The 26,274-nt window shown below is 45.7% G+C and overlaps 1 long non-coding RNA gene across 4 annotated transcripts in view; it reads right to left on the minus strand.

Moving 5' to 3' along the window:
- The window catches only part of LOC136792857 (uncharacterized), a 122,055-nt gene that overhangs the window by 19,552 nt on the left and 76,229 nt on the right, over positions 1 to 26,274 (minus strand). For 2 of the 4 annotated variants that reach the window (XR_010837392.1, XR_010837389.1), the window contains 2 exons: positions 20,635 to 20,716; positions 18,375 to 19,839 (listed from right to left, as the gene is read on the minus strand). This is a non-coding gene — a long non-coding RNA (uncharacterized lncRNA). Of the gene's footprint in view, positions 1 to 15,373; positions 16,650 to 18,374; positions 19,840 to 20,634; positions 20,717 to 26,274 lie in introns of those variants that run through there. The other 2 variants (XR_010837390.1, XR_010837391.1) reach the window with 2 other exon arrangements.

The following is a 26,274-nucleotide window of genomic DNA, read 5'->3' on the forward strand; positions in this document are numbered from 1 at the left end:
CCACGTGGGCCCAGTGGATGGAGCCTAACCTTGACTCCTTCTCAGAATCACCTGGGGAGTTTTCACGGAGGTCATGCCCAGCCCCCAGGCCCCAGGGATCCTGAGTCAATGGCTCCTCACAACCACCTGGAAGGTAGGCTTTATGGGTCCTGCACCTGCAAGCGAAGAAGCCAAGTCTCAGAGAGGTATGGCATCCAAGGGCACCCCGCCGTGCAGACGCTGAGACTGTTAGAGATGGATTCATCTCTGGCTGCGAAGGCCAGGGGAACTGAGAGTACGGGCTCTGGCTCCAGGCCTCTCCGGGTTTGATTCCAGCTGCACCACATACAAACCGGGCAAGTCATTTATCATCTGAGCTTTATTTTCCTTATTTGTAAAACAAGGATAAAAAAGAACTTATGTCACGGCGACGGTAAGAAGATTAAATGAGATACTGGGCTTAGCATGGCATGTGAAGAGCTTACCTGCCACTATTATCCTTGTTATTTATTTTTCCTCGCCCTCAGATTTTGGGCCCTTTAAGCAACAGAAGCTCTGAATTATCTGGCTCTAGGCTTTTTCTCTAGTGGTGCCAGGGCCTATGCGGCACAGTGAAAACGGCATGAGATTCAGAGTTCTCTTGTTTGTTGTATGATTTCAACAGGCCGCTCTCCCTCTCTAATCCTCTGTGTTCCTTATCTGTGAAATGGGGACATGAACACCCATCTCCAGATTTGGGCTGAAAATAGGATGTGAAGTCAGGTACCAGGCCCGATCATACTGGGCCTTAGTCAGTCTGGTCTTGTTAGAATGTGGGTCACGGTGCACCATCAAAGCATCGTCCTGGAAATTTCACCCTACATAGACCCATGTCGCCAAAAAAAAAAAAGCACAACCTAAAGTGTGAGAGCTATGTTTTATTCGGTGGATTTTTCTGAGGACTGAAGCCTGGAAGACAGCCTCTCAGGTGGCTCTGAGGGACGGCTCCAAAGAGGTAAGGGGGAGCCAGGATACACAGGAGTTTTGCAACAAAAACCAGGTGGCCGGAACATCAAAACATCACTGTTAAATAAAGAAAACCAGACCTCTCAAGTTAATGAAGTTAGCATTTTCTCTGTCTGGGAAGATGCACCAGTCTGGACTCATTGAAATCATTCCTTTGATGTGCACCTTCACTACCAGTATCCTACATTTCTCTACCCTGAATCCCCTCAGGGTGCACAGCTGCGGCAGCTACAGTGGCTGCTGGCTTGCTGGTTGCAACACTTTGTTTACGTATATGGCAGGCGACGTTTTTCATCCACAGTAATAACCTTGAGCAGCAGGGCCCCGAGGGTCAGATGAGCTCCTCTCTCTGGACAGGAGTCCAGCGTTGGCATTCTAGGCAGATCCCACTCTCTTTTCCAATGCTGGGGGAATTGAGAACCCAAAGGTGAAATGCAATGGGTCACCAATCAGGGACACCTCAGCCCAGTCTGAGGGGCGGAGAGCACAGGTTCTGGAGTCCCGCTATCTGGATGCACATTGATTCTACCCTTATTAGCTGTGTGACTTTAGGCAAGTGGGTTAACCTCTCTGTTCTTCATGTTCCCTGACTGTAAGTTAGGGCCGTACCATCTACCCCACTGAGTGACTGTAAGGGTGGAATGAGTTAATAAAGGGAAATGCTTTGAGTCATGTTTAGCACACAGCAAGAGCTCCGTAATTGTTCTACCCTCACTCCCCAGTTAGCTGCAGTGTCGCTTTTGCGATCCCACCTAACAGGACTTGCAATGTTCTGTTCGTTAATCTTGTTTTCCCATGAGCTCATCTCTGTGTCCCCAGAGCCTAGCAGCAGAGGGCTGGATACGTATTGGTGTTTATTAGTATTATTACTTTTGTCAGGAGGAATGAGAGTGCCCAGTGATCAGCTGACATGAGCTAGATGCCTGCCCACCAGTGTCACAGGAAGTAGGCTCAAATTAGCAAGACCTGCGGCCACAGTCCAGGAATGCCTGGTCCCAGGCCTGGAGTAACCCGAATCACGTCAGTGGGAGAGAATTACTCACCACCTGTGCTGTGCCAGGGGCTGTGCACGTGCACGCCCCTCACTTACGCCCATGGTGTTGGAAAGACTGGCATGTGACCATTCGTCACCGGAAAGAAAGCATCCTCACCGTCAGCCAATCATCAAACTCTCAGACTTATCAAACTCTCTTTCTGTCCACACTGAGTCAGGCAGAGAGGGAGCTTTCAGACTCTTAGAGCGGAGCATCTGTCAGAGGAGCAAACTTTTCTCTTTTGCTAAAACTGACATTGATGCATTTTATGCAATCAAAATTCTATCTTTTTACCAAATTCTAAGTCAGTTAGGAGTCCCTTCTTGTGAGGAGGTGAGGAAAACCTTCCCCTTCCATAGGTACATTTTCATGTTGTTTTTACAAATGCTCATACAGCACTATTCTGCCAGACACTGTTTAAGTACTTTATAACTATTAGCTTATTCTAACCTTCATAATGACCCCTGGAGGCAGGTTGCATACCCCATTTTATAGATGAGAAAGCCAAGGCACAGAGAGGTAATTGTCCAAGACCCACGGCTAGTATCACAGAGGCAAGGGTCTACTAGCTTGGCTCCAGAATCTGGGTCAGATCCCTAGGCTGTGTCATGTCATTTAATTCTTGCAACCTTCGTTCTGTAACCATCCTGCAAGGTAGCTATTTCCTCAGAAGACACTGAGGCTCTGAGAAGTTAACTTTGCTCAAGGTTACACAGACTTAAGTGACAGGGCTACAGTGGGAATTCACTTTTGTCTGACTCCAAAGTGACAGCAGGTTGAGCTGAATGCTCAGTCCATGGTGGAAGAATATTCTACCTTCATAGGTGTCAATACCATGGGCGCTTTCCTCACATCTCCTGTGGACAGTCAGGAGCTCCCACTACTTGAATTCTCCTTTCTCTTTCTCCATTTTCTTTCTTTATCTCCACCTCTCACAGTGTTTGGAACCTGTAGTTGAATGTTGGACGGTGGTGCTGATAAGCAAGGCCGTCTTTGCCTTGTTGTTCACTATAACGGGAGTGTTGCTGATGTTTTCCTCTTTGTTTTCCAAGGACATTGAAGTACTGGCGGTTCCTTGGGGAACAGGCAGAGCATTGCAGAGGGAGGAAGAAGGCGCTGGTACTGACTGTGGCTCTGCCTCTTGTTTGCAGGGGAACTTGGACAAGTTATGTAACTTCTCTGATCTTCTATGCTAACATTTAGAGTTGCCTAAGATTTGGGGTAGGTTGCTTAGATTATTTATTTATTTATTTATTTATTTATTTATTTATTTTTGCCAAGCTGTGTGACTTGAGGGGTCTTAGTTCCCTGACTAGGGATGGAACCCATGTCCATGGCAGTAAAAATGCTGAGTCCTAAACACTGGACTGCAAGGGAATTCCCTAATTTAGTTTTTTAAAGCTGCACAATATTTAAATTACAAGAAATCTTAGAAGTACCTCTAAATACAAAATTGCATCATGGGGGCCACAGAGGGCTCTGCAGAACTTAAGTCTGGAAATCAATGGATGAGGTAACACCAAATTTGCACGATCACATGAAGCCAATGGGATTGGTGTATTCATTTCCTAGGCCTATGGTAGCAAATTACCACAAGCTTGGTGGCTAAAAACAATAGAAATGAATTCTCTTACAGTTCTGCACCAGAAGTTCAAAATCAAAGTGTCTGGCAGGGTTGCAGTCACTCCACAGGCTCTAGGGAAGAATCCTCCTTTACCTCTGCCTAAACTTCTCTGGCTCTAACCATCCTTACCTGTGGCTGCGTAACTCCAGTCTCTGCTTCCATCTTTACATGAGCTCCTCCTCCATGTTCTGTGCCTTCTGGCTCTTACAAGGACACTTGTCATTGGATTAGAGTTCACCTGGATATATTCCAGGATAATTTCAACTCAAGATCCTTAAGTTGGGACTTCCTTGGTGGCGCAGTGGTTAAGAATCCGCCTGCCAATGCAGGAGACGCAGGTTTGTGCCCTTGCCCAGGAAGATGTCACATGTTGCAGAGCAACTAAGCCCGTGTGCCACAACTACTGAGCCTGCGCTCTACAGCCCACCAGCCACAACTACTGAGCCCATGTGCCACAACTACTGAAGCCCGCATGCCTAGAGCCCGTGCTCCGCCACAAGAGAAGCCACCGCAATGAGAAGCCCGCTCACCGCAACTAGAGAAAGCCCACATGCAGCAACAAAGACACAACGCAGCCAAAAATAAATAAAGAAAGAAAGATCCTTAAGTTACATCTGCAAAGACCCTTTAACCAAATAAGGTTATATTCAGAGGTTCCAGGGATTTGGACATGGATGTATATTTTGGGGGCCACCATTCAACCCACTACAATCAGTAATAACTTTTAAGCATCTACTATGTGCTAAGCATGCCAGGGATACAGAGGTAATCAAGACAGAAATGTTACTCACTGGGAGCCTCTAGGCTCCTTTGACAATCTCTACTGAATTTCAGACTTTAGCATTGATGTTTTCTTTCCTCCCTCCCTCGTCCCTTCCTTCCCTTTAAAGATGGGTTTATGGAGATATAATTTACAAATGGTAGCGTTTGCCCTGTGTGGGTAAACAGCTGGGGAAAAAGGCTTAGAGAGGCAGCATAATTTCTTCAGCATACACAGAGAGGAGGTGGCAGAGACTGGGACTTGAACCTATGTTCTCTACCACCAGAGCCTGCCTCAGTCTCCATGGTCTGTACTCTTCCTCTGGATGCCTCCAACTCTTCATCTATCGCCTGAGGAGGCTAACAAGATGCTTTCTAGAAACCCTGAGAGCTCTGACCTTGGAAACTCCCACGGTGAAGTGCAGGGGAACACTCCTTATTCAGAGGAGACTTCCTGAAATGGAAATTTGTATGCCTCCTATAGACCTTGCCTCTTTGTGTCTTGTGTCCTGTTAAGTGGATTTACAGCTTCGGAGATCTCGTTTCAATTTAACTAATCCTCACAAAACGGACAAGCGATTGAAATGATTCCTGGGAAGAAACTGCAAGCTGAGGACCATGTTAATGATGCCCACCCAGGGAACAGCAGGAGAATGGCTGACGCTATCCATCTCAACCCCTAGCGTTTGCTGCTTTTCAGCTAATTACAAGAGAAAAATAATGGCCGTCTAAGTATATCAATCACAAAGTTGGTCAAAAGACTTAAAAAAAATTATTAAGACTGATATTTGAAATAAGGTCTGTGGTCCTCTAACATTAATGATGACTGTGACCTTGAGTGAATACTGTGTGTTGACATAGCTAGTGAAAGGGTGAAGCCATTGCAGTCGCCAAGACATTTAGAAAATTTTTCAACTGGTTAAAGCCATAATATACTCAACCCAGCCCTTTATAAAATTGGATTAAATGTGATAATTTTAAACTTATTACTTAATGTCATAATCCATCAGTCAAACCCTTGCTACTGTTGCTATGGTGAAATGGCTGAAGAAATATCTAAAAACTACATAGTGACACATTACAATGGACTCCTTGGTCATTAAATATTGTTGGCAGATGCACAGAACTTTTGCTGAAGAGTTGAAGATAACTTAAATAATTCAGTGTGAGAGGTTAGCGATACAATTACTTTCCAAATTACAATTTGGAAAGTACAAATGTTTCCAACATATCTTAGCTTACGTTATTTCTAGATTCTTCATTTCAGTAATGAAATACATTAGAGCACCCTTTCTTGTCAGCCCTTAAAGGAAAGAGATACCAGAAAAAATACAATTTCAATAGTAAATGAATTTCTTAACAAATTTCAAACATTTCTTAAGCAATGTTTTTGGTATTTATGTTGACTGGAATGAAAAGAAAAAAAAAGGTAAATTTCACCAGCTCGTACTATACGCGAAATTTATTGCTGCATTTTTCCATAGCAAGCTATTGAAGCCAGGAGGTTAAAGTCACAAAAGCACAGAGCAAAATAGGATTTCACTGATGTGAATCATTGTACAGAGGCAAGAAGTTTAAAGTATAGCAGAATCTTTACAATACTTTGTAATTAGATAGGGAGTGCACCTGAAAATATTTTGCTCAAGCAGAGATTCTCTTATTCTCTTTTGGCAAAGTATTTGAAACAGTGAATGAACATAAAATCAAGGGTTTCAAATTATTTGACTTTTTCAAGGCTGACACGGGACTGTTGGGAGTAAGCTATAATAGATACATTTGAAAAAACAGAAGCATGCACATAAGTTGTCCCTGCAGGTTAAGTGTCATGATTTAATAATGAATGAGACAGTAACTGCCTTTCAAAAAACCCTTATAAACCACAATGAGATACCATCATACATGCATCAAATGGCTAAAATGAAAAAGACAGACAATGCCAAGAGTGGACGAGAATGTGGGACACCTAGAACTCCCACAGTGCAGGGAATGTAAATTCATGGAACCTGTTCCGGCAGCTGTTTGGCAGTATCTACATAAGGAGAACAAAAGCAAACAGAGACCCAGCAATTCCACTCTAGGGATATACCCAACAGAAATGCAAACATGTGTTTACCAAAGGATGGTTCTGAGTGCACAGAGCAGCACTTTTCCTAATACTCGAACACTGGAATTCACCCAAATGGCCACCAAAAGTGAAATGGATAAACTCATTGTTGTGTATTCACACAAGACAGTACTACATACGATGAGAATGAATAACCAAGACAACCTCAGTCGTATAGATGAATCTCACACATGAGATTTGAGCGAAAGGAGCCAGACACAAAAATGGGCGCCTCCTAGGGGATTCCACTTATATGACGTTAAATAAAACACACACAAAACTAATCTGAAAGTTAGGAGAGTGGAGTGGTTACCCTTGGGGGTGAGGGGAAATAACTGGAAAAGGCACAAAGGGGCTTTTGATAACGGGGCTGTAGATAATGCTTCTTGATCTGCATCTTTAACCGGGTGTGCTCACTTTGTAAAACTACATTGATCTGGACAATTATGTTACGTACGCTTTCCTGTATGCATATTACTCCTGATTGATTGAAAAGAAGAAAAGGATACTTTTTATGTGAAGACAGTGTTTGAGCACTTAAGATTTGAATCATTTCCAGTGTTAACATTGTTAAAAATGACGTATATAACCTATACCTCTATTCTTGAAAAGATTGAAACAGAATATTCTAGCCTGTTTTAAGCTTCTAAATGAATTGTTATTGGATATTAAACTAGGTTGGTTTTTTTTTTTTTTTTTTTTTTTTTCTGCACTGTGTGGCTTGTGGGATCTTAGTTCTCCGACCAGGGATTGAATCTGGGCCCTCAGCGGTGAAAGTGCAGAGTCCTAACCACTGGACCACCAGGGAATTCCCTTGAACTAGTTTTTTTTTTTTTTCTAAATCCAATAAATTGTAGGAAAAATGGATCATCATCGGGGAAGCTGGAAATTTACTTGCCAAATTTCACCAAATACCTTTGCATAGTTGGTAGACGGAATTGAAAAATAAGTATTATGACAGAATAAGGCTATCATGTTGCATTTATTTCACTTGAATCTACATATTTTTGTGAGCTTCTTTTCCAACAATGACAGCAACTAAAAGCAGGTGTCAGACCAAACTGAATTTAAGACCAAACTATTAATCACTATGTCATAAAGATTCAACCAAGACTGAAAAAAACTAGGAAAGCAAAATCACGTTGATCTCACTAAAAATTGTTTTATTATTATCAGTGATTTTTCAGGAAAGCCAAAAGAGTTCTTAGGTATTGCTAAATAAAATAAAAATTACTAAAATTACTTAATTCTCTTGAATTGCCATATATGTTTTATAATATCAATAATATATTAGAATAATAGTATGCATATATAAATTAAAAATACATACACATACATTGGACGTGCATGCTCAAAATTTTGTTATCAATATGGTGCTAGATCAAAAAAATGCTCAGAGACCACTGGTCTACACCATCATTTAGCCTTTAGAAACAAGTTATTTTAGTTGATGTGGGTCAGGAGTCAGGGAGATGAAGTTATGAATCCTAGCTCTGCCACTTACTAAATGTATGATTTTGAGCAATTAGTCCATGTATCCGGATCTGGGTTTTCTCATTAGCAGAATGGGAATTTAACACCTATATGGAAAAGTTTGTTGAGATAATTAAAGTGAGTCAATATATGTACATTTCTTAGCACCTTGGCTGGCTGATGGAGGTTTTAATCAATAGTCACTACTACTGTCATATAGTTGTTTAGTAGTGTTTTCCAAAATTTCCTCATAATAAAGGTCTCCTGGGTGCTTGTTAAAAATGTTTTAACAATTTTTTAAGTTGTTAAGACATTTTAACAAAATGTCTAAGCCTCAGGTGCTCTGAATTAGAATCTTCATGGGTGGGGCCTTGGAAGTTATATCTTTAGAAGATGATTCTTGTGCTCAAGCAAGTTTGAGGAAGACTGATTTACAAGGTGCTGAAGCTCTCTTTCCTTTAGTGATCATTCTCCATGTCTGAGTCTTACCTCCTAAACCCCATGAACCCCCATAGGACCATCTCTGTCCCGCACAGGGTCTAGCAGGGAGTGCTGTAAGCCACTGTGTGTGAAGGCCAAGGTGAAAGCTCCATGTCTGGTATGATGAGAAAAAGATGGGTCCTAGCCGGCAGAGCATAGCAACGGGGAGACGGAGAGAGGCAACAGGCCGAGCTCTGAGCAGGAGAGGGGCAGTATGAAGAAGTGGCAGAAACTTCCCCCTTGCCGTGGGCCTTAGAAGTAGGACTAGGTCCTTGGGGGGCAGAGTGGGAGACTCTGGAGGCAAAGCCTGGCACACAGGCACACTGGGCCAGCTCTGAGTCATTAAGTCCTAGGTCCAAGGTGGGAGCCGACCACAACTGAGACAGACATAAAGCCAGATCCGTCCAGGAGTGGGAGGACTTGGGGTTTTATCATTTGATCTTGGCAAGAATCCATACATTCCGTTCCTATGGACTTTTAGGAGAGGTGGGTTTCATGCGTCTGTCTGATGCGTGAGGATCAAGCAGGCTAGAAGCGTAGGAGGTGTTTGCTTTCAAAGGATCGCCCATGCTGGGTGCTTAACGCACATTCAGCAGGCAGTTGGGAAATGACACTAAATCCTGTCACTTTTGTCTTTTGTGCCTCTACGTACTTGTTTCCCCCATTCCTCGTCTTGCTCTCCAGGGAAGACCGTTCTCGTTGAGCAGCATGGAGCGGGTGTTCTTCTCTGGCACAGACACTCTGCTGTGTCCTGACAGCCCCGAGTTGCCCTCCCTCTGAAGGTGTGGATAATTAAGCTAATGAACACTTTTTCACTAGCTGCTGAAAGCCTCATTAATCTACACACATGTAGCCACCGGCAAATCAGAGCATCAAGGGTAGGAGGATAAACAAAAATAACTTGGGAAATTCATTAACCAGACTTGGTCAAGCTTGCTGTTTGGGAACTGAGAGTTCTTATCCTCCAGGGGCCAGATGATTAGATGTTTGCATGTGCGTGTGTGTGTGTGTGTGTGTGTGTGTGTGTGTGTTTCAATGACATGAAAGGGACTTCTTAAGCAATATTTTGGAACATCCAGGTTATTGTGCTGGCATTTATGACTCTTGCGGTTGGTGCAAATGGAATCTGTCCTAAGACTTCAGTGTGGAGGACTCTAGAACTGTTAAATATGCAAAAGTGGATGATCAAGTTTTCCCGGCACAGAAGAGGGAAAACACGATCATGGGATCACACACACAAACATACCCAGCTGTGGCAGAGCTGGTTTGCACCACCAGTCATTTTCTCCCCGACATTTCACAGGTCCCCTCGACTTGGGTTGGAGCCACGTGACTGTTTCCTGCTGGTGGGTGGGCAGGGGAAGGAGCTGGCGTGGCCTCGTTTTCTGCCGTGGGAGCCTTAGGGGCCACTGCTCCAGACGCAGCATAACAAGAAGGAGAACTGTTTGACCCATCCTCGAACTCTTATGCGTGAAAAATAGAGTGTTATGATAATCCACGGAGATTTCCTAACTTGTCTGTCACTGCAGAAGAGTCTGCTCCATGCTGCCCAATATGCCACCCGACATGCCAACCACTTAAGGCCAAAGGCCTTTTCTGGAATATGGTGACTGGACTAGCTGTCTCATGATATCTTCATGAGCAGTGTCTGGATTTCAGCATGGCCTTCAGTGGCCTCTTTCAGGGGTAAGTTGGGGTCTTTTTTAGACAAGTTGGGGTCATGAGTGGTGAATGATAAAACAGTTACATGGATTCTAAGTTACTTGAATAACCATTTACACTAAATGTGCTCATTAGCAAATCAACATGAGCCTTAGGAGAGGATAGTAAGACCATACTCCCTGCTATGCATCCTTTAAGAGTTTAATCAACGGCCTGGGTGAAGACAGAGACCCTCTGCTTTTTAATTTGTGTGTTTGCCATAGAGAAGGGAGACAGAGAGAGCGTCTTGATGGAGAGAATCAGAACACAGCTCTGGCAGCTCAGGACAATGGGCTCACTATGACAATATAGGAGAAAAGCAACACATGTGAATGTGTGACATGCAGATTTGTACTCCAGAATCATAGGAGAGGAGAAATGAGGTTCAAGAGCATTTTGAAAAGAGCTGTAAGTAGAGGATGATGATGAGGACGATGACGATGATTTAAAATAGCTGGAAACAGGCCAGTACCCGGAACCAGAGGCCAAGTGTCCTCTAGAGCTCCAACAATCTCATTGCTCAATAATCCCTGTACCTAAAGACCTATTTAGGAGGCTGGAAGGAGATGGGATGGGGAGAGAAAAGGGAAAGTATAGGTGGTCTGGGATTCAGCTGAAGAGTTTCCGGTTCCTTTAATAAAGTTGAACCCAGATCCTTCAAAGTTGGCAATGAAAGGAAAATCTTCATGAAGACAGAGGTGCTCGTTGTAAGAACAGCTAGAAATTGAATTCTACATTAATCCAAAGAGAGTAAAGGAAAAATATACTGTTGTGGAAAATAAGGCTGGAAGGTGGTTTGGGATTAAAGGGTGAAGAGCTCTGAATGCCATACCTGAGAGTGTGAATTTCAGGCAATGGGAAGCCAAGGCCAATATTTGAGAGAGGGAGTGATGTGATTTGATCCAGTGATGTTTTACTCTTCTTTCCATTGCCAATGTCCAGTCTCTCCTTTCTTTCTAGCGGGTTGGAGGATATTTGTGAGGGGATTGGTCAATTGTTAAATTTCAGGCATTAATACATGCGTTGACTCAATGAGTCCTTACAACAATTATGTGAGGTAGGTATAACTATACCCATTTTACAGATTAATAAATGGGGACCCAGAGAAGTTATCAAATTTGTCCAAAGACACTCAAGCCCTCTCTTCTGTATACTGTGGTATTAGGTATTGGCAGACACCCCCTTTCCTTTCCTTGCAGCTCTGAGGATTTGTTGACTCCTGCTGAGTGAAAATGAACAGACGAGAGTTAAGGAAAGTAAAGAAGTTCAACCTCCTTCTGTTATAAATGAGGAAAATGGGGCCAGAGAAGGTAAGCCGTTTCCCAGTGTCATGGCACTGAGGTCTTGAGTTTTATCCAGCGATTGTTTCAAGGTTTGATGCTTTGATTGAGGTTATACAAGCCGCTTATGCATAGGCATTTGTGGGCAAGACAATTGTACAGAGTAGAAAAGACCAATCACAAGTCCCCATGGAAGGGAAAGAGAGAATATGGTGATAGCTCAAAGGGTTCGATGACTGCTCCATTGGCTGGAACCCCACTAACCTAACTGCACGGGAGGCTCACAGAAATGGTCTTGTGTGCTTAGGAAAAGAGGAAATGGCACTGGTGATCATCTGGCCAGCTTCTGCCACCGTTTTCAAGCTACAGAAGTGGACTCTGCCTCAGTTTAGAATTCACTGGAGTATATTGAGTACTTCACAGAATGGACGGGAGAGGGCTGGAGAGCCAGGCTGGGAACCCAGGGAGGCTGGGCTGCAGCAACTGCAGCCAAGGTCAGCCCTGGGCACTATAGCTATAACATTGCCTCCAGCACAGTGACAACCCCTCTGAACTCCACGCTGTGGCTGGATTCTCGACATCACCACTACCTTGAAAAATGTCTACACCCTTCCAGCACCTTTGATCTAAGATCAGAGTTTCAGACAGTGGAATTTACCTGTGTGTGTGTGTGAGAAGAAATAAGTACAAATCCCTTTTTTTGATTGCTGGTAAATAAGATCAGAATTCAGAGAAGAGAGAGCACAGTGCAGGCATGAGTCAAGGGTTTGTGGAAGGACCAGAGAGGTGGCCAGGATGCGGCTTTGGTTCTCTAATCAGACTACATGGGCTCATATCTGAATTCCATCCGCCTTGTTAGCTCTGTGTTCCTGGTCAAGGATGTTGTTTAATTTCTTCAAGCTTCAGTCTATTCTGCTATAAAATGGGTATAATGGTAGTACTTACTTATCGGGTAGTTTTGGGAATTAAATCAGCTAATTCACAGAAAGTGCTTAGCACTTAGTGCCCTGAATCTTATTCCTGTTGAACTGAGTCTTGAAAATGAATATATAAAACCTACCTCATTGTAGTTGTAGGGATTCCAGCTGAGTGCCTGGTACACAGCAAACATTCCTTAAATGCCCTTACCCTCAAGGATTAGGACAATGCCTTATATTTTTTTGTACCTCCCTTGGCCCCTAGAACAGTGGTTGGCCCAAGGTTGCATATGAAGAAGTTGGCTGAGAGGTTGACAACAGGTTGAAGGGTTAAAGAGGGATGCATTCTAAGTAGGGGAAATAGCACAAGTGAAAACAGATCCGTGGGAAATAGCCCAAATCTTCAGGGAATTTAAGGATACCTTGCACATTTTGTAGTCAATTAAGTTCCCTTTGTCTCCCCCTGGTGGCCATCAAAAGCATACACAGCTCACTTCTTGGGGAAAGTTTTCCACCGCTTAAAAGAGAACGGTCATCTCCTTTGCCTGAAGACTCTGGAGAAGTTGTGCTTTGGCTGTGATTCAGCCCTGCAGACTGATTCATGACCTGTCTCCACTGCAGTGACTTGCTCTTGGTGACATTTGCCGAGGAATAACAAACAGTGACATGAGACCAGACCAGGAACTAAGGAAAGAGCTGCTATTTAATCTCTTCTCTCGCTATCCATCCAAATCCTTTGGAACTCCGCCGTTTGACCTGCTCTTTCAAGAACCACAGTGTCAAATATCCTCTTCTTTCTTGTGTCATTTGGGGCAATTGATCATGGAACGATGACAACAGCATTTTGGACGGTTACTCTGTGGCAGGCACTGTTTTAGACTTTCTGCACATTTAGCTCATTCAGTCCCCCAAACAACCTTCTAGATGTGTCCTACCTTGACTACAATTTTTCAGATGAGGAAACTGAGGCACAAGGAAGAGTATGGCTTGCCCAAGGTGACACAGCTAGTATTCAGCAGGGCCGGGACTCAAACTCAAGCGACCTGGCTCCAGAGACTGTGCTTTAACAGCTGTGCCATCAGCTTTCCATGTCACAGCCTCCTGGTGACAAATCCTGGCTCATTGTCTCATATCACTGGATCTTTGAGGCCCCTGATAGAGGACAGCGTTCTCACACTTTGCCAGTCAGAAAATCATGAAGAGAAATGGTGTTCAAAGCAGATCACTGGGGTCCCACGCTCAGAGATTCCGATTCAGCCAAGCTGGGGTGGGGCCCCGGAGTCTGCATCGTTCACCGTGGTGATCTCTCCTGGAGTCGAAAGAGCGTAGCTTTGGGGACCGAATCTCCTATTTACTTGTTCTTGGATCTTTGATGAACCACTTTCAGCTTCCCTGAGTCTCTGTTTCCTTGTCTGTAGAACAGGTGTGATAATCCCGACCTCCAAGTAGTTGTTGGAAAGGATCATCTGTTGAAGATGGTTCACGTTCGGTGACGGGCCCAGTGCCGGGCACGCAGCAGGCAGGCCTTTAGATGTCCTCGCCATCGAGGGTAAGGGCAATGCCTCCTCTTTCTTTGGGTCTCCCATGGTCCCTAGCACAGGGGGGTGTCAGCTAGTCATACACGCCGTGCTGAAATGGAGGAGGTCAGACACGGACCCTCCTCAGAGTTGCAGGGGTGCAGTGCCTGGCATGAGCCTTGGCACAGGCGTTCAAACCTCGGTTTCTGCTCTGAGCGGCGTGGATCAGCACTCCTTCCACAAGGGTTGCTGGGAGAATCCTCACGTAAGAGTGAGGCAGGGATGTTTTAATCATCCAAGCATTATGCTTCTTTTCACCGAGACCATCTTTACCTGGGGGCTCAGGGGAGTTGCAGCCAGGCCAGGGGCTGAGTGTGTGAGCAGGTTTGAGAAGATGTGGGCTGTGTCTTGGATATCTGGAAGGCAGATCTTGGGGCAGGAGGGCAGGGCAGGGCTCTCAGAGACTGCAAAGCTGTGTCCCAATACCCTGGGGAAGGGGATGCTTCAGCTCTGGCGTAGAAGAAAGGGCAAGAAGGTCTGGGGAGCCTGTAAGAACCTTCCACTTGACCTCCGCGGTGGATGTAGCTGTGGGATTGAGATTCTCCTTTCGTTGAGGGGGGCAGGCCAGCAGGCAGCCTGACCGGCTCCAAAAAAGGGAATCAATAACGCTCGCTTCTCTTTTGCTCTACCCTCTCCTCTCGCTTCCTGCTTTGAGCACTTTGATATTTTCTCACTTTGCATCTATAAAGCCTGTCTGTCTCACCAGTGATGACCCCACAAGCAGAAGCTGTCCCTGCGAAAACCCACCAGGGAGCCCACACCCGCTCCGCGTCATGCTCTGAGTCACCCTGGAACGTGAAGCCTGGGGGTGCAGCTGTGTTCCAAGGGCTGGCCGGGCTCACCCAGGGTAGCAGCTGCTCTCTGCTGGTGTCTCACTGCGGCCTGTGGCAGGTGGGCCCCACTCGATGCTGCTCTGGGTTTCCACCGACACCTTCTTGCTTTTGCACTTTGTGCTCTGCCTGGGATGAGTTCTCCGCTCTTCTCTTTCTGGATAACTTCCATGTATCCATTAAGACCGAGCTCCAATATCTCCTTTAAGAAAACTTCCCCACGGCTGGGAGTCTGTTTCTGTTTTGTAACTAAGTTCATTTGTGTTATTTTTAAGATTCCTCTGTCTTCCTCTGTCTGGCTTTCTTCACTTAGTATGAAAATCTCTAGGTCCATCCATGTTGCTGCAAATGGCATTATTTCCTTCTTTTTTTATGGCTGAGACTCACAGACAAAGAACACGAACTTCTGGTTACCAAAGGGGGAAGGAGGGGCGTGATAAATTAGAAGTTTGGGATTAGTAGATACAAACTACTATGTATAAACTAAACAACAAAGTCCTACTGTATAGCACAGGCTTCTGTATTGAGTATCTTGTAATAACCTACAATGGAAAAGAATCTGGAAAAGAATATATATAACTGAAGCACATTACTGTAGCCCCGAAATTAACATAGTATTTTAAATCAACAATTCTTCCATAAATAAAATAAATAAATAACAATTAAAAAAGAAGAGCAACTGTTCTCAGTTGTCCCTCTGCTTTCTACCAGGATGCCATGTCTCTGCCCTTGCATGCTCCTGCGGCTCCTCAAACCACTCTGTTATAGTACAGACGCCACGGCGTGGCCATCGTCTGTCTCCCACTAAACTGTGAGCCACTTGTGGGCAGTGCGCATATCTTCGCTCCCTTGTAGCCCGAGCATCTGGCCTGGCATGGTAGGTGTTTGGGGAATATATTTCACATGAATTTTTCACAATACGGTTGGTTTCTGTCATGACTCCTACTACGCACATGGGTCTCACACCCACTGGGTTGCTGGTTCTTGGAATCCAGCTGATGGAAGATTCTGTTCTCTAATAACCTTAACAGAAGTTTGTACGGTATTTCCTTCAGTATTGTTTGTGGTGGGAGTTGACTTTCTCATTTGTGCACCCCATTCTATTGTACAAAGCCCTTGCTAGAAAGGTCACTGTGGCATGTCAAGTCACGATAGCAAACTATATTAGTTAGAATGAGGTCCAGCTGAAAATGATAGGAAACCCCAAACGAGAGTGGCTTGAATAGGCACCGATTTCTCTCTCATGTGAACATCAGCAGGTGATCCAGTCCGGGGCAGCCATGACGGCGTCTCCACGAAGTCCTTGGGGACACAGCTACTCTTACCTTCCATCCACTCTCCCTAGGGTTCAGCCACGGTCCTCGTGGCCCAGTTTGGAGTTTCAGTAGTCACACCCACACTCCAAACACGGCATGGAGGAAGGTGGGAAGAACAGGCAGAGGGGGTGGACCAACGACCTATAAAAAAGTCCCAGAATCTGCCAGCAGCTACCACATGACATTTTGTTGACATCCCATTGGCAAGAACTTAGTCACATGACCACACTTAACTGCAAGGACATCTGGGAGATGTAATTTTATGCTGAACTGTCATGTTTCCAGCAAGGGAAGAAGGGGGAAATGATATTGAGGAATATGAGTGGTCTTTGCCAAATTTTGGCCTGGCACTTTACTGTTTAAAATCCATTATCTGGGCTGGTACTCATATGGTAGACAGGATAAAGAGCTGGTTCAAGGATAGACAGGAGGTAAGTGGCAGAGTCAGAGGAGCGGAGAGGTATTTTGTTGCTGCACACTTGCTGGGCTGGAGCTGGAGCTGGCGTCTTTGCAAATACCCATTGGTCCTCCTTGTGTCAGCTCGGGAGAAGGGCAAGGAGAGCAGTCTTCCTGTGGGGGTAGTGAGGGCCTTAAGTCCAGCACCAAGGGGTATTGTGAGTACCCTCCCCTCCCTCAGGACGGCGCCTGGAACTCAGAAGCACTCAGTAAATTGTGGAGCCTCAACTCTTCTGGTCTAATAATGATTAGCAACCTATATCCTTATGGCACATTACACTTTTTGTCTTTACATCTCTGTGGTTTCCAACTAGCTTCATAGTTTTTGGAGGACTCTACAGTTCACAAAGCTCAGGAAGGGCTTTCTTTGGCATAGACAAAGGGTTTAATACTTGATGAAGCACTTTCAAGTGTGATATCCCTTTAATCCTCACTGAATTTTCCAGAGCTTGTTATCCTGATTTTAGAGACGAGGAAACTGAAGTTGAAAGGGGCTTAAAACTTTCTGTAAAGGGCAAGCTGTACCCTGACCCTACCTGCCTGACTCCAAACGGCTGTGGTCTTGGGATTCCTCCATTTTTTTTATACCTATTCATAGGTTTACTGTTGAAGACCTTTTAAAAATTGAAATATAACTGACCTACAACACCATGTTAGTTCTGGGTGCACAACACAGTGATTTGCTATTTCTATACATTACAAATGATCTGTCAGTCTGGTCACCATCTGTCACCATATAAAGTTATTGGGATTTCTCCATCTTAATCACTCCTTAGAGATCAATGAATCACCAACAATGTGTGTAAAGTGCTGTTTGGGAGACACCAAGGATTAGCAATGTGATACCTGCTGTTCTTAGAGACTCAGGAAAAGCTGACTGCTGAATCAGCCAGCGTTAGGGAGTGTGTGTGTGTGTGTGTGTGTGTGTGTGTGTGTGTGTGTGTGTGTGTGTGCAGAGGGCGGCCTGCCTGTAGGTGGAGGGTCTGAGCAGTTCCTACTCCAGCAGGCGTGGGTGTGGAAGGCACAAAAGGGAATGTGGGGAGGAGGGGAGGGAGCCCTATTTCTGGAGGAGGTCAGGCCCTGTTGTTGCATCTTCTGCCGTGGGGAATCTTCAGAAATTGAAGCATTTGTTCTCTGAGATGGGGCCTGCTCCTGCTGGACCCCGGGGAGGATGAAATCTGATTAAGATGCTGTCCTTCTCTATCACTTGTGAGGATCGGACAGCCGTACCATGTGGTGGGTACAACCTGAAATCCAGAGTCAGCGGACCCAGGTTCAGGCCCTGTTTCTCCTCTGAGTGTGACATCTGGGCGGGACTATTAACCTCTCTCTGCTTCCTCCTGTGTATCATGGGGATGACGACACAGCTTCTCTGATGAACTGGTTGAGGGGACTGACCAAGGTGATGGCCCTGCACGTGCTTTGCAAACTGTGACTCATTCTGTGTCTTTAAATACGTCGTCTCTGTCTCCTTCGCCAAGCTTATTATAGAACGCTGGTGCAGAGGAGAAGACAGGTCCATGGGAGTTCAAATCTTGGCGGTGTCGTCTACTTCCTTGGCAAGTCACTTTCCATCTCTGTGCTGTCATTTCCTAATTTTTCAAATGCGAATAGTAACGGAACCCAACAGATACAGTTGTGAAGGTTTTTGAGATCGCGTACATAACAAGTTCTTACCAAGGGTTAGCTATGATATTCGTGACGAATATTTTAGAATAATTACTTATGCTGTGAGGATTAGGTCACTTAGAAAATGAATGCATTAGGTGCCTACATGGTATTTTAATCTATTATTTTGAAATATATCATTACTTTATATTTATTACCATTAGTTTTATTTGTAGGAATCAAGGCATCTATTTCTCATTGTAACCAGCAGATGGCGCTCGCGTCGTGTTTAAAGTCCGTAAAAGCTTAAAATACATACATATTCATATTTTCTATTTTTACCAGAAAGAGTAAGAAAAAAAAAAATTAAAAAGGCCATTGTCTGTGCCATAGGGAGATAATTAGGGAATGTAAAACAGCTGATACAGTAATTAATAGGAGCAGTGACTTGAGAGTCTTGGAAAGCTTTACAGCAGAACTGCAGGAGAGTAATTGACCTCACCGACATAAGAAAAAAAAATCATGAGCTCACACACAGCAGGGAAAGGCTAAGTTCTTACTTCTGTGGATTTAGAACCAAACCAGGGAACCCTGCAGCTGCGCTTCTGAGCCACACCTGGGAAGGCTTTGAAGCGGTAAGTTCCGCGAGGGCGGGTCTCCAGCCCCCATTCTCATCCATATTCCCACAGCCTGCGGCAAGGATCAGCACATAGTAGATGCTCAATAAACGAGCGCCACAGCACAAGCAGAGTCTCGAAATCCAGGCCTCTGTTTCCTCAAGGTAATCCTGGATAGATTTGGAAATTCTGGGGTCTTGTCTCCATCGGATAAGACCAACGTGTGGCCGACCGCCCCATCCCCGTGCCGGGGTGTCACCTGCCTTCAGTGTGAAATGAGGAGGTGGAAGCAGATATTGTGACTCATATGGATTCTGTATGGATACATCTTCCATGTCGGGAGGAAATGGGTGAGCACGGGCAGGAGAAGTCAAGTTCATGCTCATTCGGTTGGAGAATCTTCATATGTCTCCTGGGAAGGAAGTAGCTCAGGGCAGGGATTACGTGAGCATTGTCTGATTCTGGTTCTGCTTGGACTTGTTGCATAACTGCGAGTGAGAGGGTTGCCTTATGGCCCCTCCTCTTTGCCTGAGCGGCAGGAGCCTCTGAATATTTGCTTGTAAGGGTAATGGAATGACAGTCCTCAAAGGCTTCGTAGAAATTGACATACGTTCTAGGTGCTGAGTCTATGACATGTGTTAGAGTGGCCAGTAGAGAGCTATGGGGGGACGTGCCATTTGGACTTTATCTCGAATATATCCCTCATCTGGCTTGTTTTCCATACCTACAGGTCTTCGTCAACTTATCATGGGGTTACGTCCAGACGAAACCATCGTAGGTTGAAAATATCCTAAGTAGAAAATGCGTTTAATACTGAACATCATAGCTTAGCCCAGCCCACCTTAAACATGCTCAGAACACTTCAGTTAGCCTACGGTAGGGCAAAATCATCCAATACAAAGCCTATTTTACAATAAAGTGTTCATTCTCTCATGTAATTTATTGAAGCTGTACTGAAAGTTGAAAACGGAGTGCTCGTCTGGTACAGGACGGTTGTAAGTGTACCTGTTGATTACCGTTCTGGTCCCTGGGCCGATGGCGAGCTGCGGCTCAGCATCACGAGAAAGCCTGTCTCTAGCCTGGGAAAAGGTCAAAATACAGAATTCCAAGTACGGTTTCTACTCAACACTTTCCCACCATCGTAAAGTTGAAAAATCACAAGTCAAACCATCGTAAGTCAGAGACCATCTGTATTTGGGCTCCACAGAGCGCAGGCCTTCTCTAAACAGGTGTGGTAGCCCTGGAGACCCGCCACTCAGACCTCTTTCAAGAGAATCTGCCTCGGGGAACACAGCTGCCATCCCGCGAACCCGGAAGCCCTGCCTCCTCCAGGCCGCTCCCGGACGGAACTGAGCCTGGCTGGGGATCTGCTTACTGTGGGGTTCCCCTAGTGAACAGCTCTGGCTTTGGGGCTCCCCACCATCCTGGTCGACACTTTTCCAGAACTGAGCTGCAGTCTGAGGCTCTTCTTCCCCAATCCTTCCTTCGCTCTCTCCTTTCCCAGGTGTCAGACCTTTATCACTGTCTGAAGGATCCTCCTGGTCTTCTCCATTCCTTCCCCCTCTATCCTTCACTGAGCTGGCATGCTTGCCTACTGTGGGATTAAGTCCTGCTCTCTGTTTTTACCCATTCTCTTGTCCTCCAGACCATGGGGTTGACTTTTCCTCTTTATAGGTTTGCAGAAAGCAAAAAAAGTAAAGTTCCAACCAACCACTATCTAAACAGAAGGGGATTATTGCCTTTAATCAACAGGATAAGGTAAGAGGACGACTGTCTACTCATCACGTCAGGGGTCTATATTAGTCAGCTTTTGCTTGGTTAGGCTGCAATTTCAAACCTCAAAGTCTCAATGGGTTACCAGCCCAAACACTTACATCACATGTTGGCTGTGATTCATGTGTCTTCATTCTGGGATCCGGGTGGAAGGAGCAGCCTCTCTAGGGACATAATGTTCTCCTGGAAGAGGAAGAATTGCGAGAAAGTGGGTAAAACCATGAGGTAGCTCTTAGAGGTTCTCCCGGGGTTGGCGTATATCACTGCAAGTCACGTGGCCAGGCGTGATGGCAATGGACAGGTGCATATACTCCCCCCACCTCCTCCTCCCCGCCCAGGGAGGCACTGCAAGTCACATGAGAGGGGCAAAGATTATAATCCCTTTACCACGAGGACAGTGAATAATTAGAAGCAATAAGACAACATCCAGTTCATCCTCATTATTCACAGATTCCATAATTGCAAATTCACCTACTAGCTGATATTTATTTGTAACCCCCAAGTCAGTACTCTGGGCACTTTAGAAGTTATTTGCAGACATGTGCAGAGCAGCAAAAAAAAATTGAGTTGCTCGATGCATACCCTCCTAGCTGAGGTGGAATGAGGCAACACTCTGCTTCCTTGTTTCAGCTTTTGTGCAGAGAGGCGCAGGGGGCGGAGACAGAATGGGACAGGGCAGTGCAAGAGGCTCTGACGCTGGCCAGTTGGACTGGGTGTGAATCCCAGCTCTGGCCCCTATTAGTGGGGTGTCCTCAGGTAAGCCACTTAACACTTCTGAAGCTTACTTTCCCTCTTCTAAAATAGAAAAGTCAAATTGAATCTACCAGGATGCGTTGTTGTTAAGATTTAAGGTTATAATCTATGTGAGATGTGTGTGTGTGTGTGTGTACTTCCCCGAGAAGCATCGGTTCAGTATTTGCTAATTCAGTATTTGCAGAACTTTATAAAACATAACTATCACTAAAAATAAGAATCAGTAGTACCTCAGGGTCATTGGGAGTCCCTGCCAAACAGCCCCTCTTTTCACCACCCATGCGCTGAACCAACTGATAAATCATAAAATGTCTAAGATGTGGAAACTAAAAAGCCACCTTTATTATTGATGAAGATTAGTAGAGGCTATAATGAGAGCCAAAGTGGGTTTGCTTATTCTCTATCTGCAGCCTAGTCTCCCCAAGGCAAATTTTGTATCTGCAGAGCAGATACACTTTCTCAGGTCCCTGCAACCCAGAGGTGTGGGTGGAGAGGGAAGGAGCCTCACTCCACACCGTTGATGGATTAACCCCTCCCTCTTGAGAAATACGGACCAACGGCTGCTGTTCACAAGCCAGGAAACGTGCCACCTCTGTGGGCAGATGTAAGGAGCAAAGGGCTAGAAGCGCTTGGGGAAGACTTGCTGCTCATTCCCATCTAACACCTCAGAGGAAGATACAGACCCGGCACACGGGCGTAGTGGGTGAGCGGGGCTTCCCTTCTGTCACTGCTATGTGCTGACTGCGGTTCTAGGCTCTGATCTTTAACATGCAATCGCGTAAGGGAAATCACAATCTGGTGTCCTCCTGGGGAGATGACATGTGGACACCCTGATCCAAGACATCTGGCCAGTTTCTCCTTTGGGGTCATTTGTATAGAATCTGCTTGCCTAGGGCTGCAAATAAAAATCCTTCCTGGCCACTTATTCCTCGGTCATTTTGAGCCTGTGATGGAATCGTTCCCTCAGTGGTTTGCAGTAAGGATGAGGGGAAACCAGATGTTGGCTGGAACTCGGGCAACAGAGGAAGCTGGGTTGGCCACTGCTGCAGTCTTGGTTGGCATTAAGTGCACGCAGGGAACTGGGGCATTAAGAGTGACAAGTGTCATCCAAGAGCAGGGAGCTCAAGAGGAACAATTCATCTCTGTGCCTTATTTTTTTTTTTTTTTCTTTTTGTGCCTTATCTTTTGAAGCGAGATCTTCCTGAAAGCTTTTTTAGGCTAAGCATGAGGGCTGTTTCCTTGGTTACAAAGGCTCGCTCACTAGGGCAAAGGTGGGGCACGTGGACCACCTGTAGGTATTCAAAATGGCAAATTGCTGGCTGCCTGTGCATTAGTATCTTAGGGCTGTTGTAACAAAGCACCACAAACTAGGTGGTTAAAAACAGCAGAGATCCATTCTTGCACAGTTCTGGAAGCTGGCAGTTCAAAATCAAGGTATGGGCAGGGCCATGCTCCCTCTGAAGGCTCTAGGCGAGGAGCCTTCCTTGCCTCTTCCAAGCTCTGGTGGGTATTCGGCAATCCTGGGCATTCCTTGGTTCGCAGAGGCACCATTCCACTCTCTGCCTCTGGCTTCACATGTTCTCTCTGCCTCTGTGTTCACATTTCCCTTTTTATAAATGCACCAGTCACTGGATTAGGCCCACCCTAATCCAGGATGGCCTCATCTTAACCTGATTACATAGGCAAAGACTCTATTTCTGAATAAGGTCACATACACAGGTTCCAGGTGGCCGTGAAATTTTGAGGAACGCTCTTCAGCACAGCACGGGGCCCATGTACATGTCTGTGTGTGAACTGCATCTCAGACAGGCTTTGCACACTTCCATTACCTTCTGCCTCCCCTGTTTCTGCCTTAACTCAGACCCCACGAATTCTCCAGTGCTTTAAGATTCTATAAAATACTTTTATATTCCTCATTTCATCTGATCCTATCAATAACCCCCAAATGTGTTATTTTTTCCCATTGTCAGAAAGAAACTAAGGCTCAGAGAGGCTAAGTGACTTTCTGAAATCCCACAGCTGTTGTGTGGCAGGAACATGTTGCCTGGTTCTGTGCTCATTCCATATGACCGCCCACAACTTTTCACTATAAAAAGCACATGGGGCTTCCCTGGTGGCGCAGTGGTTGAGAGTCCACCTGCCGACGCAGGGGACGCGGGTTCGTGCCCCGGTCCGGGAAGATCCCACGTGCCGCGGAGCGGCTGGGCCCGTGAGCCATGGCCGCTGAGCCTGCGCGTCCGGAGCCTGTGCTCCGCAACGGGAGAGGCCACAACAGTGAGAGGCCCGCGTACCGCAAAAAAAAAAAAAAAAAAAAAAAAAAAAAAAAAAAAAAGCAGCATGATTCTTCCATTGCTTCCCCAAACCTCTTTCACTAATGAAGGAAAAAGCCTTTTTAAAAAAATTTTATTCAGCTTAAAGTTGTTTGGCAATGTTCCCTTTCCAGAGAGTCATCAATCAGTCAATAATCCAATCAATCCAATAATATTGAGCACCTACTCTGTTTGAAGCAGCGTGCTAGCCCCTGAAGACAGAGTGATGAATGAAAGTCTATAATCTAGCAGCAGATGAGACAGATATGCAAACAAATACACAGATGGATAGATTCGTACACATTGCGATGGTTATTACGGGAGAAGATAGCGGGGCAGGGATATACGGGGGTCAGCGAGAAGTGGTGGAAGGCGACTTGGGAACAGAGATCTGAAGCATGAGCAGGACTTAGCCCGCTGAAGAGGAGACGTAGAATGTTCCAGGCAGGGCAACCTGCCAAATTTGGAGGGAGCTTGGTGGGCTTGAGGGGGTGAGGGGAAGCGGTGTAGCCGGCAGGGCAGGAAGGGAATCAGAGAGATGGCTGAGAGCTGATGTGGGCTGATGTTCTGGCAAGGGAGATGGGGAGTAGGGGTGGGGTTTGAGAGAGATTTTCCAGGGGAACCGAAGAAGTGAAGGTGCCTTCTCGGCTCTTTGCACAGATCTGTGGGCTCTGACCTGCTGTAGTGAATCTCCTTCCCATCGATGGCTTACTTGCTCACATCTGTACCTCTGGGTGAGTCATGGCAGGTGGCGTCAGCAAAGAGTGCCCTGTGCCCTGAGCACACCTTTGGGGGGGCCTGTTCCGGATCATGCAGCAATTCTGCAGTCTGTTGACTGAGGTCACTGTCTGCTTTATCTGTCAGACCTCATGAGGCTGCTCTCGAATGAAACCAACCAGAGCCACAGCCTGCGAACCCGACAGAGGCCGTCCACCTTCCCCATTCATTTCTAAACGTGAGCAGACTTCAAAGAACTGTTTTCATTCAGGTCGGAAAGTTCCTGAATCCTGGTGAGAGAAAGAAAGAGCTGGAGATGACACCACTCGCTTCTTATCCAGGTTCCCCAGGGCATGGGGCATGTACCTCTAACAGGACTTTTGGGTGGCCTTTTGGGGTGCTGCTGGGCGCTGGGCAGCAGAGGAAACCTGAGAGGGGCAGCTCAGGGCTTGGCAGAGGAACGTGTATGGGAAGCCAGACGTTTTTAGAAATGAGAGTACGTGACCACGAACACTTTTGGAGTTTAAGATATATTTTCCACTGCTGTCTTAATCCAAGAAGCCGTGACTGGTGGCCTGTGTGCATGTGCTGTTATGTGTGTCTGAGTGTGTGTGCAAGGGTGTGAAGGGGGGGGTGGAGGCAGAGAGGGAGATGAAGCTATCCGTGGGGCTTTCCTGGAATATTCGTGCTGAGAATCAGATTCAGAGTCAAGAACCATTCGTTGGGCACCTACCATGCCCCAGATACTCTGTGGGGCACACCCATTTTTATTATCTTTTGGGTCCTTATGTAACTCAGTGAAGTAGGAAATATGTTCCCCATCTTACAGATGAGAAAACTGAGGCTCACAGAATTGAATGGGCTACATCCTGTGTTTACCTCCATCATCACACCCTCACTCTGTCATAATGCCTGCCATGCTTCTTCACCCGCCTCTGCACTCAGCTTCCAGTCCTTGAGGGAGGGACTATGTCTTTAGTGCCTCTAACCCTGTGCCTGGCACATAGTAGGTGCTCGCTGCTTTTTTTTTTTCAATTGACTTTTTGTTGAAGTTTAACATATAGAAAAAAAGTGCACAAATCATCACTATATAGCTCGATGAATCGTCACACAGGGAACACACCCTGTGACCAGGATCAAGAAACAGAGCTACTATTACCCCAGAAGCCTCCACGGTGCTCTGTTCTGGTCACCAACCCCTCCGCTTGTCCCTGTCAATGGTCACCACGATCCTGGTTCTAACACTATCACTCAGTTTTGCCTTGTTCTCTACTTGATGTGGATAAAATCATATATACTTCCCATATTATGAATGTTCATAATATATATAATGTCATCCATTCTTACTGCTCTGTAGTCTTCCAGTCTACAAATATAGCACAATTTATTTGTCCATTCTACTGTAGAAAGACATTAGGTTGTTTCTAGTCTTTGGTAATTATGAATAGGGCTGGTATAAATACTCCGATATAGGTCTCTAGGTGAAAATGCTCAGTAAATATTTGGTGAAACAATAATTAGTTGCTGCATGAGAAATCACACGAAGTATTTTATAAGTGAAGCCCCTAAATCCATTATACAGAGGGAAGTGCATAGGAATTTGGGGGAGAAGCTGGATGTATAAGAGGATCCCTGGGAGGGAGATCCTTAAGGAACAAAGGAGGAGGCTCTGCAATGAGTGAGTCCACAGAAAGACCTCGAAGGGAGGAGTACAGGGGCAGAAAGTGGGTGGGAGGCTGAAGGCTTGAATGGCCAACACCAATGCTTGGTTTTCATCTTACGGGCAGGGGGGAGTCCTGGATGGCTTTGTAGCTTGACAGCACTGTCAGGTTTTTTTTTTTTAAGGGAAATTACGTCGTCCATGGTTGCCATGGTGAGTTGGGGAAAAACGACAGGAATCAGGGAGCCAGGGTGAGAGGTTGCTGCACCCACTGAGCTGTGTGTTAATGAAGTTGCTGTGGA

This window comes from Kogia breviceps, chromosome 17 (genome assembly GCF_026419965.1).
Source record: "Kogia breviceps isolate mKogBre1 chromosome 17, mKogBre1 haplotype 1, whole genome shotgun sequence".
NCBI classification, from domain to species: Eukaryota; Metazoa; Chordata; class Mammalia; order Artiodactyla; family Physeteridae; genus Kogia; species Kogia breviceps.